This window comes from Carassius gibelio, chromosome A11, assembly GCF_023724105.1.
Source record: "Carassius gibelio isolate Cgi1373 ecotype wild population from Czech Republic chromosome A11, carGib1.2-hapl.c, whole genome shotgun sequence".
Lineage (NCBI taxonomy): Eukaryota > Metazoa > Chordata > Actinopteri > Cypriniformes > Cyprinidae > Carassius > Carassius gibelio.
In genome coordinates this window covers 25,721,925-25,729,120 of record NC_068381.1, presented here as the reverse complement: position 1 = coordinate 25,729,120, position 7,196 = coordinate 25,721,925, and positions in this window count along the sequence as shown.

Sequence of the window (7,196 nt, the reverse complement as noted above, 5' to 3'; positions counted from 1 at the left end):
GTTGCTATCATGTTTTAGTATGTTTCTAGCATGTTGCCAGTATATTTAGCACTTGTTGATGCTTTTTAATATGTTGCTAGGAGTCCATAACAGTGTTACACATGACACTTCCTGTTGCCAGTAGATGGCGCTATGGCTATAATCGAATACGGGCATGTTGATGTGTATAGGACAGGACTCTTGTCAAACGTGTGAAGTTTGGGGCAGATCGGACATTGCTTGCCTTAGTTACAGCAACTTCCTGTTTCACTGCCTTAGCAGCTAAGTGTTGCTAGCATTTTTTATTATGTTTCTAGCATGTTACCAGCCTATTTAACACTTTTTGATGTTTTATTTTATTTTGCAAGGAGTCCATAACAGTTTTAAACATGCCACTTCTTGTTGCCAGCAGGTGCCACTATCATCGAATACGGGCATGTTCAGGAGAGGACTCTTATTAAATTTGTTCAATTTGGGGCAGGTTAGACACTATATGCCTGAATTACAGTAACTTCCTGTTTAACTGCATTAAGATGATGCTTAAGCATTTAGCTAGTGGTGCTAGCATGTTTTAGTTATCTTTATTTTACTTTCTTTTATGAAAAGCACTTTGGATTACCATTGGGTACGAAACGTGCTATATAAATAAACTTGCCTTGCCTTATTATGAATAAAACTGGCTTGTGTAAAACTGTGCAGAGCTGTATATATAGTTAGGCCTACTACGCTGTTGAAATTTTAAGGTTGGTCATTATGGTGGTAATAGGATGACAACCTGCTAATAAGTCCAAGGGGGGACAAGGGGTATGTTTCTGAGGGACAATGTGGGGCACTGCCTTACGCGGTGGTGCCCCCACCCCATGGGCAGACTCACTGATAATGGTTTACCCATTTCTAGCACATACCACCTTACATGGTATATTAATAATGCCCCATTCCCCTAAACATGTGTAATTGCTGATGTATGCTTATGACAGAATTGACAAATGCACTTCCACTTACGATTTACTTTAGCTATTTAATTAAATTTATTTTTCATTACAATTGATTAACTTTAAATAAATTATTATATAAAATTATAGGATTAAAATGAATTGTAGTTGCTCAATACCACAGGAACAGACTAAACTCACAACTCCAGAGGTTCACGGAACGAGAAGTAGGGGTGGGCAGATCGATCTAAATATCGATAGTATCAATGCCAACCCTGGTATTAGTATCGGATCTATAAAATTGTAATTGAATCGATATTTTAATTTAAATATATCTCATCTACGTTCATTATACTTTGCTCATGTCTTCTACCTCTACGGTACAATCCTGAACAAACGCTGCTTTCACATCCTGGCCCACTTTGCTACTCCTCCCCCTTCTGCTGCTCTGTTGTGATTCGTTGTTGTGTCGTCACGTGACTCACTGACACAACGCGCCGAGGAGCAGCAAACAGAGTGAGCGAAACTGATAGCACATTCAGGGGGCTCAGGGAATGTGATTGCACAGACAGGTATATTTGTTCTTTGTTTGTTCTTCAGTGATAATTGTGTGCACTTTATTTCATTTGCTTTTAAAACCAGAAAAAAGGGAGAGTTTTTTTATTCTTTATTTATTTTATTTTATTTTAAAAGGCTGTAAAGAATTCATTCTACAGTGCCTAATAACTAATAATTTTGTGGACTTCAATACATTAATAAAAAATATTGCCTAAATAATTGATCATTCATTCACCTCAGAAATAATGACATAGACTTACTGCACTCCCCTACACAAAAGTTTATTTTTTATTTTTTATAAAAAGTATCGTATTGGTATCGGTATCGGCAATACTGACCCTATATGTATTTGGTATCAGATCGATACCAAATTTTGCAGTATTGCCCACCACTAACGAGAAAGGGGAGGAAGGATGGTGAACTCGCATTTTATTAAAGGCAGGTGCATGAAAAAAAAAACTATTTGAAACAGGACACACCTTTCTTTTTTAATTGATGATGACGGTGCCTCAGAGTCTCTTTCTCCAGTTTTCAAATTGGAAAGCGTGCATCTAAAAGTTCCTTCCCAGTGTGTCTGGTATGCACGTGCTTGCACTGGCATGACAACAACGAAAAAGTTGACAACAACCTAGTCAACAGTTCAACTGAGGGGTGGGTGTGGCAACAGTAGCGTGCTGAACGGTCAAGTAATGTTCATTTGGCTGCCTGGGGCTCGGGGATATAGAGCAGTGGTCACCAACCTTTTCGAGCCTAAGATCACATCCGAAGTCCAAATGTAAACCAAGATCTACCACTTGCAAAAAATTATTTAAAAAGCCACAATGTAAGTTCTACTCTGAAATTATTGTTGCCTGTTAGTCACTAGCAAATTATTTAACTATACAAATAGTATAGAACTATACAAACTATCAACAATAATTCAACATTTTCACCAGTAATATAACATTAAGTATTTCCACAGGTATTTCCACAGGCTTATTACTCGGCTTACTACTCGTATATAAACACAATAATCAGTCAATTACAAGCCTAAGGCAATAATGTACTGTTTCACTTTCCCTTTTAAAACATATTTCAAATACTTAAAAATGGAAATACTCAGGTTATTGCAACTAGCATACAAAATATTATGACAATAGTCATCCTTCAATTCGTCAAAAATATTTTCACACAAATTACAGACCTACATTAATTTTTAGCTACATAAATTGAATAATGTAATCAAATGTAAAACAGCATCGCGTTTTTGACTGTAAAAATTAAAGATTGTTCTTTATTAAAGTTACAAAAGCTTTTTAACCAGGAGCAGTGAGTGATTTCTTTGTTGTTGCTTTTCGAATAAAGACTGTGACTTTAAGAGAATGCACTGATACAGTGGCCTACGTTCAGCAGGGTATGTCTGCTGTAGGATTCTTACCAAAACAGGCATTTTGACATGATTTTTGTGTGAATTTGTCCATTTAAACACAATACTTAAGAGAAAGTTTATATCTGCGCGCGTGCTGAAGTTTCTTCTGGCTCTTATATGTTTAAACTTCCAAAGCTTAAATGAGTTTAGTTTAAACCCAGATATCAGCAACCAGGTGATGACGGAATAAATTACTGCTCATATACAGCATTCGCGTTGAACAAGAGTGAATGATTTGTCCAGGGTTTTTTTCTCTCATGTTTTTGTAATGTCTGGGAAGTCAGAATGTGCATGCATCAACAGAAACATTTATTAGCTGAACCCTGTTTTTTTTTTTACTTGCCATTTATATCAAGCCACATTACAGATGATATTACAGATGCTTTGTCAGATTTAAGTTGAAGCGCGAGCCGAACTGTGTGTGGTGAACCGAATGGTTTGGTTTTTTTCAGCGAACCGTGCCATCCCTATTACCTCAATAATCAATCAATCACAGGCGTAAAACAATCATGCCCGAGCAGACGGATATTAGTACATCTCATCACACCGGCACCTGCATCTAAATCACTTGTATGGTCTGGTTTTCAGTCTAAAACAGTTGTCTCATATGTTTCGGGAGGTGCACGTGCAGTCAGCGGAGGCTCGCACCTCCCAACTCGCACCGGAGGCTCGCACCTTTTTTTCTTAGATTTTGAAAAATCTTCGCGATCGACTTAAAATGCTTCCAAGATCGACTTGTCGACTGCGATCGACAGGTTGGTGACTCCAGATATAGATGAGCGACCAACATTTTTTGAGCAAGCATTGATTATGCGTGACACAGTCTCAATTTGTGGGACGCATGAATTGGGCTTCAAACGCTGTGCGCGCACGTGCTACGCGGGACGGGTGGTCACCCTAGGTGGTACTTAGAGAGCCAAATATTTTCGGAAGTAGTTGGTATTTAATGTTTGAGAACCACTGGTTTAAATAAATGGTATAAAATTAAATCCTGCTTTAAAGAATTTTTAAGTAAACCATTTATTTCCCCTTGTAGAGTCATCAAGGATCCAGCTTATTCCTGGCAAATTTTTAAGGAATTGTACATCTACTACACTGCATTGTCACTTCTGGTAGTGATTCATTGACCTTTTGTGAGAGGTTGTGAGTTTGGTTTAATAAAAATGTAATTAATTTTATTTTATTTGTTTTACAAAATGCACTGTAAAGTTAGGATTCTGATTAAAACAGTGTAACTGGGGGCTGTGAAAACACTGCTTGTGAATAATTTAATATTGCAAACTTTCAGCTGAATATATTCTGTGTTTAATGAATAGTCTTGTGCACTTTGTTTCCAACCCCACTGTTATTGAACTGTAAAGTGAAAATATTGTATGTGATTTTGCTTTGCATTCAGTTTTCAGTTAAAGATATTTAACAAGCTGATATTTTTGTGAGTATTTAGTACAGGACCATACCGAAGGCACACAAGTGGGAGAGAGAGGAGGGGACTGCATTAAAAAGGTTCTAGAGCTGGGACACTTTCAACGATCACCCGAAGCACAAACACACTATATGCACGATGCTGTTAGTTCTAACATTTTATCAGAATTTGAAGAAAAATTTCTACTTAAAATATTAAATGCATTTCATTCAAGATAGGGTTTTTTCTTGCATAAAGAATTTCAAGGTGACTGTCTCTTTTCAAATTTAGGGCCACCTCTGGCTGTCGACAAAAATCAAGATGGGTCACTGGCTCCTATACCCCTTTATCACTGATTCTGTTGCAGGTTCCATTCTCAAACAGTTCAACATTTTCACTGAACAAATGTACACCTCTCTTGTAATGAGACACATTAGTAAAACATGTTTTCACATTAACTATAGTTTTTCACCAAAATAAAAGACCAACTGGTTTCAGTCAAAAAAAAAAAGTACAGGGGTTTATAAGTACAAGGGATTCTCTTACAAGTGCAAAATATGCAAGTTTTTTTTTAATTGTTATTATTGTATTTGGGTTGTTCATCTACAGGGGCCCGTTCTTCGTACGTCACTAACTCGGTTAGCTGGATTTGAATGTTGACGATTTGGTGTGATCTTGGATCATTTGGTTCTTCGAAGCTCATCCCGGAGCTGCTGTCATAGCAACAGGTCCGTAAGCTTAAACCTGCTCGGGAGCAGCTTATTTCATGTAAACAGGATTAGATCGCTTCTTTTCAACCAGAACTGATACTCAAAATATGTCTGCTAGCACCGCTAGTTTATTACAAGAGTATCGTACTGATCCAAGGACAATAATTTAAAATAATAATCATTAAAAATATATATTTTAAAATAATATAAAAATGCTGTGTAGTCCATAACAGCCTACTATAGACACAGCCAGTTTTACTCACTGAAATATTTATTTGTCATAAAATTATTACTTCATAATTGTATTAGAGTCTTACACACATGCTATACAGATAATAGAGTCGTGCATTATTTTCAATCAATCAATCAATCACCTTTATTTATATAGTGCTTTAAACAAAATACATTGCGCCAAAGCACTGAACAACATTCATTTGGAAAACAGTGTCTCAATAATGCAAAATGATAGTTAAAGGCAGTTCATCATTGAATTCAGTTATGTAATCTCTGTTCAGTTGAAATAGTGTCTGTTTTAATTTGCAATCAAGTCAATGATATCGCTGTAGATGAAGTGAACCCCAACTAAGCAAGCCAGAGGCGACAGCGGCAAGGAACCGAAACTCCATCGGTGACAGAATGGAGAAAAAAACCTTGGGAGAAACCAGGCTCAGTTGGGGGGCCAGTTCTCCTCTGACCAGACGAAACCAGTAGTTCAATTCCAGGCTGCAGCAAAGTCAGATTGTGCAGAAGAATCATCTGTTTCCTGTGGTCTTGTCCTGGTGCTCCTCTGAGACAAGGTCTTTACAGGGGATCTGTATCTGGGGCTCTAGTTGTCCTGGTCTCCGCTGTCTTTCAGGGATGTAGAGGTCCTTTCTAGGTGCTGATCCACCATCTGGTCTGGATACGTACTGGATCCGGGTGACTGCAGTGACCCTCTGATCTGGACACAGACTGGATCTGGTGGCCACGGTGACCTCGGAACAAGAGAGAAACAGACAAATATTAGCGTAGATGCCATTCTTCTAATGATGTAGAAAGTACGGTGTTATGTGAAGTGTTCCGGTTCCAGTTTACCTAATTAATGCAGCCTAAAAATCCTTTAACGGATTTGGATATTAAAAGCATATTAGTATGTTATGTGTATGCCAGGTTAAAGAGATAGGTCTTTAATCTAGATTTAAACTGCAAGAGTGTGTCTGCCTCCCGAACAATGTTAGGTAGGTTATTCCAGAGTTTAAGCGCCAAATAGGAAAAGGATCTGCCGCCCGCAGTTGATTTTGATATTCTAGGTATTATCAAATTGCCTGAGTTTTGAGAATGTAGCGGACGTAGAGGAGTATAATGTAAAAGGAGCTCATTCAAATACTGAGGTGCTAAACCATTCAGGGCTTTATAAGTAATAAGCAATATTTTAAAATCTATACGATGTTTGATAGGGAGCCAGTGCAGTGTGGACAGGACCGGGCTAATATGGTCATACTTCCTGGTTCTAGTAAGAACTCTTGCTGCTGCATTTTGGACTAGCTGTAGTTTGTTTACCAAGCGTGCAGAACAACCACCCAATAAAGCATTACAATAGTCTAACCTTGAAGTCATAAATGCATGGATTAACATTTCTGCATTTGACATTGAGAGCATAGGCCATAATTTAGATATATTTTTGAGATGGAAAAATGCAGTTTTACAAATGCTAGAAACGTGGCTTTCTAAGGAAAGATTGCGATCAAGTAGCACACCTAGGTTCCTAACTGATGACGAAGAATTGACAGAGCAACCATCAAGTCTTAGACAGTGTTCTAGGTTATTACAAGTAGAGTTTTTAGGCCCTATGATTAACACCTCTGTTTTTTCTGAATTTAGCAGTAAGAAATTACTCGTCATCCAATTTTTTATATCGACTATGCATTCCATTAGTTTTTCAAATTGGTGTGTTTCTCCGGGCTGCGAGGAAATATAGAGCTGCGTATCATCAGCATAACAGTGAAAGCTAACACCATGTTTCCTGATGATATCTCCCAAGGGTAACATATAAAGCGTGAAGAGTAGCGGCCCTAGAACTGAGCCTTGAGGTACTCCATACTGCACTTGTGATCGATATGATACATCTTCATTCACTGCTACGAACTGATGGCGGTCATATAAGTACGATTTAAACCATGCTAATGCACTTCCACTGATGCCAACAAAGTGTTCAAGTCTATGCAAAA